The following is a 13,691-nucleotide window of genomic DNA, read 5'->3' as shown; positions in this document are numbered from 1 at the left end:
GTTTCATTTAGCAATTTTTTGAAGTAATTCAAATTAATTACTCCATACTTAAAGGATATCCTTTTCTCTTGTTTTCATGTCACCTTTATCATCTCCAATTCCTTTTACAGCACTCTTTCCTCCATTTCTAAGCTTCAACAACCTCCAGAATATTTTGCCAGCTTCTTGATATTTATTTTCTATGTTCTTGCCAAAGTCCTCCCATAAATTTTGTTTAGCTAGTTTTACACAATGTTTAGCTTTCTTACACTTGTCTCTATTCTCTAAGAGCACAAGCTGACTTATTTTCCAGGAACCTTTGATATGATTTCTTCTTTTCCTTCACTGCCTCTTTAACTTCCTGTGTCCACCATGGAGTTCTGATTTTTCTATCCTTGCAGACAGCCTCACCACATGCCTCTCTGCCTGAATCAATTAAGGTTTTCTTCAAAACTTGCCAATGAATCTCTAAAGTTTGGTTCCTGTTCTCAAACTCTAATTTTGTCTTCAATAATCTTTAGGTATTTTAGTCTACAGTTCAAATCTGAGAGCTGCTCAACTTTTATTCGCTTTAAAACTTTCTTACATGATATTCTTTTCGATATGAAATTCAATTTTATCCTGCTCAAGACTAAATAATGAACACTTTCAATTTCAAATCCTCTGTAAACCCTGGTGTCCTGCACCAGGGAGAAAACATCACTATCAACAATAACATAGTCAATGAGACTTTTCTTATTCCTTGCCTCTTCTCTCCATGTGAATTTGTGCACATTTTTTATGTTGGAACATGGTGTTAGTAATAACCAGTCCATGTCCTGAGCAGAAATCCAACAGGTATTTGCCATTATTATTAGCTTTGCTCTTTTCTCTAAATTTTCCAAAAATATTTTTCTATGTCTGACAATCACTTCCTACTCTGCTATTTAGATCCCCAATAAGGACCAACTTTCCCTTTTTCATTGTGTCAGTAGCTTTCTCTAGAGCCTCAAAAAATTCTTCCACTTCTATCTTAGTAGAGCCTTCTGTGGGACCATAGGCACAAATAAGTCTCATTGTCCAGTTCCTCATTCTGATATTTGCCCACATCACTCTACTTGAGACTGCCTGCCATTCAAGAAATTTAGCCTCATGGCTACTCCTTTTCCTTGATTGTCATTGCTTGAATATAACATTTTGTATTTATTGCTCATAAAGAACACACTAGTTTTTGTCTCAGTCAACCCTATTATGTCGATCTGGTACTTATCTAATTCCTCAGTTAGCTCCATTTCTTTGCCATTCAGGTTTCTTATGTTGATAGTACCGATCTTTAACTCTGGTGATGTTGAGCTGGGGTGAGTTTTCATATTTGTTCCAGTTGCTGACTTCTTGCTGTTTGCCCTGGTTCCCTGGCAAAAACAACAGAGTTTAGAGGACATATTGCTAAGGTTGCCCATAAGATTACTTGGCTACTGAAGAACACATTAACAGGTAGAGATAAGGAAGTTGTGATTCCTCTCCATAAAGCTTTGATACACTCACATCTGGATTACTTCGCTCAAGTCTGGTCGCCTGGGTTTCTTGGGTGATGAGGAAGTGGTGGAAATGATTCGAGGGAGAGTGACCAAGATGGTGAGAGGCCTGTGAAATGTTCCCTATGAGGATAAATTGAAGGTGTGTGGATTGCAGAAGCAGTGCATAGTGCTACTGCCATATTGGATGAAAAGAGGAATGGAATATGACAAACATTTAAGTTGCTTAATACCCCAACCAGCCACGTCTATAGATGTCCAGCTAAATCTGGATACGATTCTGTAACAGCTATTGAATAACATGGATAAGAAGTGCGATTTGTTCTCACTATTTCATCCACCTCAGTCAGTAGGGAGGTTAAAGGGTTTTATAGGATAGATGCAAGAGAAATATTTCAGCACTTGGTTAGCGGGACCAGAACAAGAGGTCATCTCTGGAAATTGAATAAAAATGTTGTTAGTGGGGGTGCAAAGACTAGATTTTTTTTGCTTGGAGAGTGTGAAATGGTGGAATAGGTTGCCAGAATTAGTTGCGAGTGCTTTGTTAATGGATTCGAGGAAAGATATGATAGATTGTGCCTCCCATGATGAGTCTTCAGACTCCATGGAGGTGCCCATATAATAATAACGTATCAAGCCTTCGTACATGAGAAGTAATATGTTCCAAGAAACAAGATAGAATCTGTGGTAAAGTTATTCTGATTGGAAGAACATTTGTAACTGCTTAAAATGAATGTACTCCAACTGTCTGAGCAATTATTCTTCATGCCTACTTCAGCAAAAAGACAGAAAGGTGTTTAAGGAAACTTGCTTACTGAAAGAAGTCATATGCAAGTATTAGTTACATGAAGCCTTTTAACTTTTGTATTTTGAAGAATTTAAGAGAAGACAGATTGAATGAGTAGAAACAATAAAGGAGGATAGCAAATTTCAAGTATTTAATGTCATCCTTAAGATTTTAATTCAACTGAGAGTGAAAGAATATTTCTTTGAGCTCATATAATCCAATTTTAGAATAGACATATCCTGTGTATATTTAATTAGAATTTAATAAATATCGATAATTGAAATTAACTGATCATAATACTAAGAGTATGAATGTCAGATCTCTTTAGAGAGATCAAGCGAACTACTTGATATACAGAATTTGTATCTATTACACACAAACATGTTTACAATAACATTTTTATATTTGAGCTTCATTCTTTGGATAAACAATGCATGCTGATTTTGAAGTTAACGTACCATCGCAAATGCAAATCTGAAACATTCTAACCAACTAAAATAAAATTACATATTCATTTGTTATGTCTGTACACAAATGCTGGAGTATCAGAAACAAAATAGTAGTTTGTTGCCTTGGTTAATATATATGCACCTCATATTAAAGGCATTAGTGAGATCTGGCTAGCTATCAGAAGCAGAGTTACTAACTGGTATCAAGTACAAAGAGTGCAGTATTATTTTTAGGAAAGATGACAGGATAAGAGATGAGGTGGGGGCATGCTGATAATGATATCAAATGTCTTGAATCTAGTTAGATTTGAGACCTAAGACTGCAATACTAGTAACAATTTTTTCATGTGGCAGTGGGTTTGAAACCATCTAGTGTGAAGTGGAGTCTAACAAGATTAAATACACAGTGGGGGTGTAGTTATAGACACGGTGGATTGGTTACTAGTGATGAAGAAATGCATCAACAAATAAATACAATGGATGCGAGAAGAGTAATCATAATGGGGGACTTTAATTATCCAAACATTAATTGGGTAACTATGAAATTGCATGAGAAGAATGAAAGAATGAAACTGAATTTATTGAGCTGTTGCTAGACAAATTCCTCAAGCAGCATGTGACAGAAGGAACTCTAGGTCAGAGAGTGTTAGATTTGGTTAAAGCATCAGAGGGGGTTTCATGTAAAGACTTAACTATTCTGCCTCTGGTTGGTGACAGTAATCATGTGGTACTCACTCGGGAAGTGGATGTTTATGGATGTTCCATTCCGAAAAGGTTACATGCTGAACTACAAAGCAGGAAATTATGACGATCTGATGGGGTATGCTGGGTTCTGTGCCATGGTATTAATTATTGGATGGGAAGGATATCGACAGTGCATGGCAAGTGTTTAAAAAATACTTAAATGATGCTATATCAGAACTTGTCCCTTGAGTTCAAAGAATAAATAGAGTATTATTAATTAACTTAAGGAATTCACAACGCACACTAGAATATAAATTAAATTAAACTTTAATATATATTTCCAATATTTTGGCCAACCACAAAGACCAACCACTTCCTCTAGACTTACCTGGTGTATACCAGGTCCCTTGCAGCTGAATTCTATTGTTATGATGCAAGTAAAAGAAAGAATGAATTTGAAAGGATAACTCTATTGAATGCAGATGGTATGCAGGTGACTGATGAAGTGATTGTTCAACTAATGACCAGCCATTTTGCTAAAAAGGTATCAACCTGATGTATGTAACATTGTACTCACTGCTACCTCTTCACCATATAAGAAAACTCGTGTGGATGAGGAGGAAGTACTAGAGCTGTTACACAAACTAATAAGAATTCTACAATAGGAACTGACGGGATATCAGCAGGAATGCTAAAAAGAATGTTCAGCTGAGCTGCCGATTCCCTTGACCAGGATATATAATTTGAGTCTCAAAATAGGGGAGATTCCACAGGAGTGGAAAGAATGTATGGTAATCCCATTGCACAAGGGTGGTGCAAAGACCAATGTATCCAACTATCGACCAATTTGTATCTCAGGAGTGGTGAAGATTTTGGAAAAATTGGTTGACAGTGAATCTCTACTTTGCAATAAACAACATGGGTTTACTAAGGGAAGATGATGTCTTGGCAACTTGCTCACATTCTATAACAATGTTACCATTGAACTAAACGAGGGGAATGGATATACCATGAGACTTTTGGATTTTGCTAAGACTTTCGACAGAATACAGCATGGAGTACTGTTATATAAATTGGAGAATATGAGATTGGATTATAAACTATTGGCATGGATAAGAAGATGGCTGACTGACAGATATCAAAAAGTGGTATATGGGGGGGGGGAGGTGAATCTGCAACATTCAAGGTAACCAGTGGTGCGCCTCAAGGATCAGTCCTTGGTTCGTTGCTATTCAATTTGTACATTAATGACATTGGGAAGGATTTGACATGTGACATACAGCTATTTGGTGATGATGCAAAGACAGGTAGGGTAATTAGGAGTGCTGCTGATATACAGTACTTTCAGAATGATTTGAATAGGCTGGAACTGTGGGCATGTGAAAATGGCTGTCATTTATGTACAAATTGAATAGCATCGAACCAAGGACTGATTAAAACTCCAAAATTCCTAGCCTGATCAGTTTCATACTCCCACCATAATACGATGTTGGATATCTAATCAGACCAAAGTGCATGATATCCAACATCGTATTATGGTGCGAGTATGAAACTGATCAGGCTAGGAATTTTGGAGTTTTAATAGACAGGAAGTTGAAGTTCAAGGGTCATATATCAAAAATTGTAATAGCACAGTAGTCTTATTAATGGCAATGCTGAAACGAATCTTGACATATAACAATAAGGAAGAAGTCATTTTGCCTCTTTACAAAGCCTTAATAAGACTACTGTGCGACTACAACATCTTTGCAAGTTGATAAATACGTTATTCCTCATCACGACTTGGACTACTGTGCACATGTCTGGTCTCCTAGTTTCCGTGGTAATTCTGATACAGTGGAGAGTGTCAAAAATATCAGGATTGTGAAGATGAGAATTTGTAGACTACAGATACTAGTAAGCAGGAGAAATAGAGGTGATATGACTTTTTATTGGAAGGGATTGCTGTTGAATGTTGCGTGTGCAAGTAGCTTGAATGAATTAAACAGGTATGATAGCTGGTGCAAATAACATGGCTTCCTTGATGAGTTCTTCACTCCCTGGAGGTCTCTCTTAATAATAATAATCTCCATGATTGGCTAAAAGGTCAGATAGAGAGAAAGGTGGGGAATAGTACCTTTGATAGTCGACTGACACTGTAATGTAACTTGCACAAATGAGCTTCAAATATAACAAAGATATGAATATGATAAGATAAAGATTCATTGATAAGCGACCATTAGTCAATTTAGTATGACAATCATCACACCTGAACCAAGATTGCCAATAAAGAACTGAAAACATTCCTAATAATCATGGAGAGGTTTCTGTGGTTAAGAAGTTCAATCTAATCATTCCGGTTTTGTGACCACATTATTATTAAAAAAAGACTTTTTTAAAACTAAACAAGTACTAAAAAACAAACCCGACAAGTTTCATTAGTTGTCAGACTAACATCTTCAGGGGTAAAGATAACAGTTTAAAGCACAAACTATAAGAAATTACGAAAAAATGAGTTCATTTATTGGTATTATGAACATCAAAAAAGTTTGTTAAAAGACCAAACAACAAATCTATACAACCGTTAATACTTTTTAGCCTGGAAATAATGCTATTTGATGTCGCATTCTGTGGGTCATTTTCACTCTGTCCGAGGTCTGAACTGGGTAAATTTTTAATAAACGCTGACCAAACTTGATTTAAAATCAAGCCTTGATTTTTGTTGCATTGTGTAGGAATTTTAATCATATTTGCTGCCTCTTTGAATTTTCTTGTGAAACAGTTTTTATCAATGTAGGACATGTTTGTTCTGTCCCAGAATACATCATGATCAGTAGAAGCTGTGTGAAATGCCAAGCCAGACTTATTTTCTCTATTTTTTTTGTACGTCCTTTTGATGTCCGCTCATGCAGATTTCTCCCGATCTCCCCTACATAGCAGATGCCACAGGAACAGTGAATATTATAAACTCCTGGTTTTTTCATTGGGTGATGTGGAGGTTTCGGAGGATGAAGAGATTTTGATATTTTTTCAAGTGGCAGGAAAGTCACTTTTATGTACTTGTAGAGATGTTTGGCTAATTTATCTGTTACATTTTTGATATAAGGAAGGGTGACTGCATTCTTGAAGTCTTGTTTATTTAAGTTTCTTGTAGGTGCTGTATTGAGAATTTTCTTAATTGTCTTAGTTTTGAAACCATTTAGTTGTAGAATCTGCGTTAAATATTGTATTTCTTCTTTCCGCTTTTTTTTTGCACTGGGGATGCTGTATGCTTTATCCCTCAAGGTTTTCATGAGGCCTTTTTTTGCTTGGGATGGTGATGTGAGGTAGCATGAAGGAATCTTCCCGTGTTTGTTGGCTTTCTATAAATGGAGAACAATAATCTGTTTTTTTCTTTCATTTATTTCTATAAGGATGTTTTTTTATTTTCTTCTAGTTCCAGAGTAAATTTTATGTTAGGATGCAAGTTATTAAGATAGCCTTTTAATGCATTCAGTTCTAGTGCTGTTCCTGGCCAAATGATGAAGATATCGTCCACATAGCAGAGCCAAATTTTTGGTTTGATGTGCCAGTTTTGTAGAACATTATTTTCAAAATTTTCCATATAGAGGTTTGCTAGAGCTGGTGAGAGAGGTGAACCCATTGCTAGTCCTCCTTTTTGTTCCCAGAGTTTGTCTTGGTAAAGGAAGAACATGTTTTTTATGTTTGTAGAGAATGTCCGGTGGGAAGAGATTTTCTAGGATGTTTACTGTTTCATTTCTTGGAATCTTTGTTAAAAAGGCTGACCACATCTAAACTCACTAAAATGTCTGAAAAGATCGATGTGTATATCTTTTACTTTCTCCATGAAGTCTGTGCTGTTCTTAATGAAGGATTTTTGATATAAGGAAGGGTGACTGCATGGTGTTTTTCCTATATGTTGTAAAATCAAGTTTGTAAGGTGCTTTGCCAGATTTGAGGTAGGAGAGTCCCTTCCGTCTACTATCGGTCTTAGTGGTATATCTCTTTTATGAATTTTGGGAACTCCATATATTCTAGGAACTAGTGGGTAGATTGTAAATTTCTTTTTAGTTCCTCAGACCAATTTGGTATATTCTTGATAAGTTCATTGGTTCTGTTGCGAGTTCGCCAAGTGGGGTCTCTATCTAATGCTGTATAGGTGTTGGAATCTTCAAGAAGGCTTTTCATTTTTTCGTTATAATCTTCTGAGTTTAAAATTACTGTTGCATTTCCTTTGTCTGCTTTTATTATGACTATGTTTTTGTCTGATCTGAGTTTATTAAGGGCTGCAAATTCTGTTTTTTGTAGGTTGTTTTTTGGTGGTAATTTGCAATTTAATAGTAATGCTGTGCTTTGAATGCAGATCAGATCTGCTATATCTCCTGGTACATTTCTTATTCCTTTTTCAATTTGGGCTATGGTATCAATTTTCGGAACTTGTCATGGCGTTAGCGAAATTAGCCAAACTTCTCTACAAGTACAATATAAAAGTGACTTTCCTGCCACTTTGAAAAAATATCAAAATCTCTTCATCCTCCGAAACCTCCACATCACCCAATGAAAAAACCAGGAGTTTATAATATTCACTGTTCCTGTGGCATCTGCTATGTAGGCCAGACGGGGAGATCGGGAGAAATCTGCATGAGCGAACATCAAAAGGACGTACAAAAAAAATAGAGAAAATAAGTCTGGCTTAGCATTTCACACAGCTTCAACTGATCATGATGTATTCTGGGACAGAACAAACATGTCCTACATTGAAAAAAAACTGTTTCACAAGAAAATTCAAAGAGGCAGCAAATATGATTAAAATTACTACACAATGCAACAAAAATCAAGGCTTAATTTTAAATCAAGTTTGGTCAGCGTTTATTAAAAATTTAGCCAGTTCAGACCTCAGAAATAGTGAAAGTGACCCACAGAATACGACATCAAATAGCATTGTTTCCAGGCTAAAAAGTATTAACGGTTGTATAGATCTATTGTTCGGTTTTTTAACGAACTTTTTTGATGTTCATAATACCAATAAATGAACTCATTTTTTCGTAACTTCTTATTTGTGCTTTAAACTGTTAGTTATCTTTACCCCTGAAGATGTTAGTCTGACGACTAACAAAACTTGTCAGGTTTGTTTTTTAGTACTTGTTTAGTTTTAAAAAAGTCTTTTTTAATAAAAATGTGGTCACAAAACCAGAATGATTCGATTAAAAACATTCCTACTTTTTTTTTTTTTTTTTTTTTAAAATCGCTTTAATTTTATCGGTTCTTCAACAGTTAAACAGCAGATCAGTTTTTTACTACTGAACGAAATTTATTTATTTATGCTTATGGTTACATGAAACTGGTAAGTGAAAAGAACAATTACAATTTCCAGCAACAAATGATGAAAATCCTAACATATAAAAGTTCATTACATAAAAGGCATAACCAACTTTCCAAGTCTTTCCTTTTTCTTTTTTTTTAAATAAAGTAAAAGAAACTTGTCATAATCAAGCCAGGGACAATTATCGTCTGCTGTAACAAGTATGAAAAGGCTGCATGTTCTCACAACACTTCACAACATAAATGTATCTGTATCCTAGGTTTAATCAGAGAGCAGTTGTGTGTTGTGTGAGAAAACTTGATCCATTAGAGGAGGCCCATTTCACATTACCTCATCGTTTAACATGAGGAGTTCTGTTGATACCATGAAAAGGACTATGAGAGTGACTACGAGAATAACGTCTTCGTGGTGAGACAAGACCATGATCTTCTGTTTTCCTCCATAACCACCAATCCAGGCTGGAAAGCCAATTCAAGGCCTCATCCGTCACTTTGTAGATGTCCTGCAGGCCCAAGGCGTACACAATATGAGTAATCTTCTGAGCCACGGGAGAACAATCACAATAAGGGTGATCTGACAGTCCCCATTTATGTAGAAGGTAGCCACATCTGCCCTAACTAGTTCTGATCCTGTTTATTGAACCAAATGGATTCAATGTTTCAACAAAAGAACTGTTCCAAATGTTCCAACAAGGACCAACTTTTCCTTTTTCATTGTGTCAGTTGCTTTGTCTAAAGCCGCAAAAAAATTCCTCCACTTCTACCTTAGTAGAACCTCCTGTGGGACCATAGGCACAAATAAGTCTCATTGTCCAGTTCCTCATTCTGATATTTGCCCACATCACTACTTGAGACTGCCTGCCATTCAAGAAGATTAGCCCCGTATTTAGTGTTGAATACTATGGCTACTCCTTTTCCTTGATTGTCATTGCTTGAATATAACATTTTGTATTTATTGCTCAGAAAGATCTCACTGGTTTTTGTCTTTTTTGTTTTAGTCACCCCATTATGTCAATCTGGTACTTGTCTAATTCTTTAGCTAGCTCCATTTCTTTGCCATTCAGGCTTCTTATGTTGATAGTACCGATCTTTAACTCTAGTGATGTTGAGTTGGGGTGTGTTTTCAGATTTGTTCCAGTAGCTGACTTTTCGCTTTTTGCCCTGGTTCCCTGGTGAAAACAACGGGGCCTTGTTTAACCGGGCAATGCCCTAGCTGGCATGAAATCATGTTGTACCATGATTTTGTATTTTGGTTTAAGCCAATAAGAATACAATTTGATCAGCTAAAACCCAAATTGCCAGCCCATCCTCGTTCGTTCAGTATCCAGGTAGATACCCAACAGGGTGCACCACGAGAAGGTGAGGATTGGACATTAGGTCAGAAGCCCTGGCCGGTCCTCCACATTCCTTTAAAGGCTATGTGGGTGTCTCCTCTCAGTTATACAGCTTTGACCCTTAAGCTCCCCGCTCTCAGATTCATAAGTTAAAATTGGCATGAATACTGTTGTATATAGCTAATTTCTCTCTTATTCCATATAAATTTATTCAGTCGACTTCCTACCACAACAGAATCAACAAAGCCAGTAGGCTTTGTTGATTCTGTTGTCTATTTCCATATTTAATTTACCGTCTTCACTAAAAATCATGCTAAAGAAGCTGAAATGTTTTGCTTGTTCTATAGGTTCTTCATTCACAATGCAGTTGATATTTTCAATGCTTCTGCTTATTTTCATTGTCTATCTATTTAATGCTGACCTTCATGCCATATCTATTACAACAGTTATTCACTTCAGTCAGGGAATCTTGCAGACTTGTAGCAGATTTATTTACAAGTATAACATCATCTGCATAGAATAAAGAGCTGAGATCGACATCTCCAATTTTGATATTAGGTTTAATACCACTTTCCTTCATAATGTGATCCATGTAGATAATAAATAACAGAGGGGGATAACGTATGTCCTTGCCTGACACCAGATTTAACATAAAACCATCTTCCTGTACTTCCTTCAACTCAAAGACTAAGTATTGCTTGATATAATGCTCCATTGCCCCCATACAACTATAGCACTTTGAACAGCTTCTGTCTTGTTGGCATCCTGTCATAGGCCTTTTCCAGATCTACAGAACTTAAATACAGATCTTTTTTATATTCCCACAATTTCTCAATTATTTGTCGTAACATGAAAATTTGATCCTGACAGCCTCTATTTGGCCCGAATCCAGCTTGTTCTTCACCAAGCTTCCCTTCCATAATCCTTCTCAACCGTTTCTCAAGTATACTTGAATAAATCTTATCAGGAACACTCAGTAGGGAAATACCTCTGTAATTTTCACATTCAGTTTTATTTCCTTTTTATATATGGGTACTATGAGAGCTCTACTCCAATCATCTGGAATTCTGTCCAGGCCTTCTGAACTATAGTGAACCACTGGAAGACTTTTATACCTCCATACTTGAGCATTTCTGGTCGAATATCATCTACTCCTGCTGCCTTTCCACATTTCAGTCTTCTGATGGCTTTTTCTACTTCAAGTACAAATATGTATTCCTGATTGCATGTCTGTTGAGTTTTTTTTTACTACTCTGCTGTCATCACTGCTAGTTTCATTTACCAATTTTTCAAATTACTCCATACCTCAAGGATATCTTTTTCCTTCAGTTTTCATATCACCTTTATCATCTCTAATTACTTTTATAGCACTCTTTCCTCTTTTTCTGAGCTTTTTCAACAGCCTCCAGAATATTTTGCCACCTTCTTGATATTTATTTTTTATGTTCTTACTAAAGTCTTCCCATGACTACTGTTTAGCTAGTTTTACAGTGTTTAGCTTTCTTACAATTGTCTCTGTATTCTCTAAGAGCACAATCTAACTTATTTGCCAGGAACTTTTGATATGCTTTCTTCTTTTCCTTCACTGTCTCTTCAACTTCCTGTGTCCACCATGGAGTTCTGATTTCAGTTCAGTTCTGATGCATCATTCCTTCCAACCTTAAGTTTTAAAAAAATCATGCTTTACATAATTAAACATTTAAAATAAACTAAACATCAATATTTTTTCCCCCTGTCTTCCTTTGTCTTGAATCATGTTATCTTCAACTTGCTTCTGAAGATGATAATATCATTTTAAATTAATACAGCCTCACAACATAAGCTAAATTAAGTTGCAATCCCAGTGAGGTTTATGTTGCTTCTTGGTTTACAAATTTAAGCTGCCACTCCTTTCAAAAAAATTAGTTTTTACTTTACAATGATCATTTCACTTATGTTTTTTTTTTTTTTTTTTTTTTTTTTTTTTTTTTTTTTTTTATAAGCATCAATGATTATTTTGTCTATTTTTATTTCCAGTTTAAAGATGTTCTGGGTTTTCAAGATAACACTGATAATAACAAAGTAGAAAAATGAGGCACTCTGGCAAATTGGTACATAGCTATCAAGTTATAATGTAATCATTACAATTTAGATTTATAACCATAATATGAACTGGGAAATAATGGAGAATTATGCAATTTTTATGTTATACAAATTATAACCAAATTTCATAGTAATAATTTTGATCAACATTCATTTAATGTTCTATGTCCACTACCACACTATTCAGACGTGTGTGATCTGCCAATGAAGAAATTTTAAAAACTCCACTAGGAAAGCAAGTTCCAAATGTCTTTCCTGAAAGGAAATGGGTAACAACCACCTAATGCATTAAGTGCAGTCATGCCATGTATCAGGTCATCCCAAAAGTAATGTAATTTTTTATACTTGTTCAAACATGTTTCAGCTTGTCTAAACATGAATTTTTAAAGCTTTAAAAGTACCACTAAGTTGAGGCAGTCTCAATTCTAAGGAATTCCACCTTGCAAGAACATCATACATAACTTATTGTATGATGTTCTTTAAAAAAAAAAAAGTGCCAGAAGTGTATGGCGATAATGTTTTGAATGTGCAAAAATGCCAGCGATGGTTCCAAAAATTGACAAGGGGACTTTAGCTTGAAAGACTCCCTTCATTCCAGGCACCCTATCTCTCTCAATAATAATATGCTGGAAGCTTCTATTGCAAGAAATGCCAATGCAACTGTTGAAGATTTGGCAAGAGATCTTAATTCATTATCATCAACCATCTATCACCATTTGCAAGAACTTGGAATAGTGTTTAAGCTCGGCAGGTGGGTTCCACTAACCGACGAACAACAATTGAAGAGTGTGTCAACATCTGCACTACTCTTCATTCTCGAGAGATTAAATCTCTGTTTTTGAGTCATGTAATCAATGATATGGCTGGTATTATATACTTTGAATTCCTGCCACAAAACCAAACAATCACAGCTGAAGTATGCTGTGAACAACTATCTATTGAATGAAAAACTGAAAGAAAAGGTGTTCTCTGGTCAATTGTGTTGTTTTTCACTACGATAATGCAGTTATGCAAGAATCACCTGTACCAAGATTGAGGGACTCGGCTGGGAAAAGCTTCCACATCCTCAATATTCTTCTGATTTTGCACCTTCAGATTACCAATTATTTCAAAGTTTGCAACATTTCAGTAATGAAAAACAATATGATACATTAGAAGCACTGAAATTGAGCCTATGCGACTTCTTTGCCTCCAAACCTCCCCAATTCTAAAAAAATGGCATTATGAAGCTTTCTCAACATTGGAAGAGTGTTACTGATTCAAATGGAGAATATATACTAATTGATAAATCACTTGCTAATTGATTAAATTAGCAAGTGGACTAGTGGTTTCAACACCAGGCAATGAAATTCATCTCTCACCTATAAAACAATCACAAAAATCAAGGCTCATGGCAGAATTCTAATCCGCATCTGTTGAGCAGATACGCTAACCATTTGGCCAACCAAGCCAGCAACATTAGTATTCTAGTGTTAAGAGTGTTTATTTTCATGCCGGTCTGGTGGACCAAGTGAACTTCATCTATTCTCCAACTATACAGGCCATGGACTCAAATCCCAAT

General features: G+C 35.8%; 1 protein-coding gene across 1 annotated transcript in view; it reads right to left on the bottom strand.

Moving 5' to 3' along the window:
- LOC150096707 (polyadenylate-binding protein-interacting protein 1-like) overlaps positions 1 to 13,691 on the bottom strand; it is a 199,580-nt gene that overhangs the window by 73,824 nt on the left and 112,065 nt on the right. The gene's annotated exons all lie outside the window — the stretch shown is intronic.

Source organism: Typopeltis vanoorti, chromosome 18, assembly GCF_054136105.1.
Source record: "Typopeltis vanoorti isolate ZY-2024b chromosome 18, IOZ_Tvanoo_1.0, whole genome shotgun sequence".
In the NCBI taxonomy this organism is placed as follows: Eukaryota; Metazoa; Arthropoda; class Arachnida; order Uropygi; family Thelyphonidae; genus Typopeltis; species Typopeltis vanoorti.
This window is presented reverse-complemented; position numbering and strand designations above follow the sequence as displayed.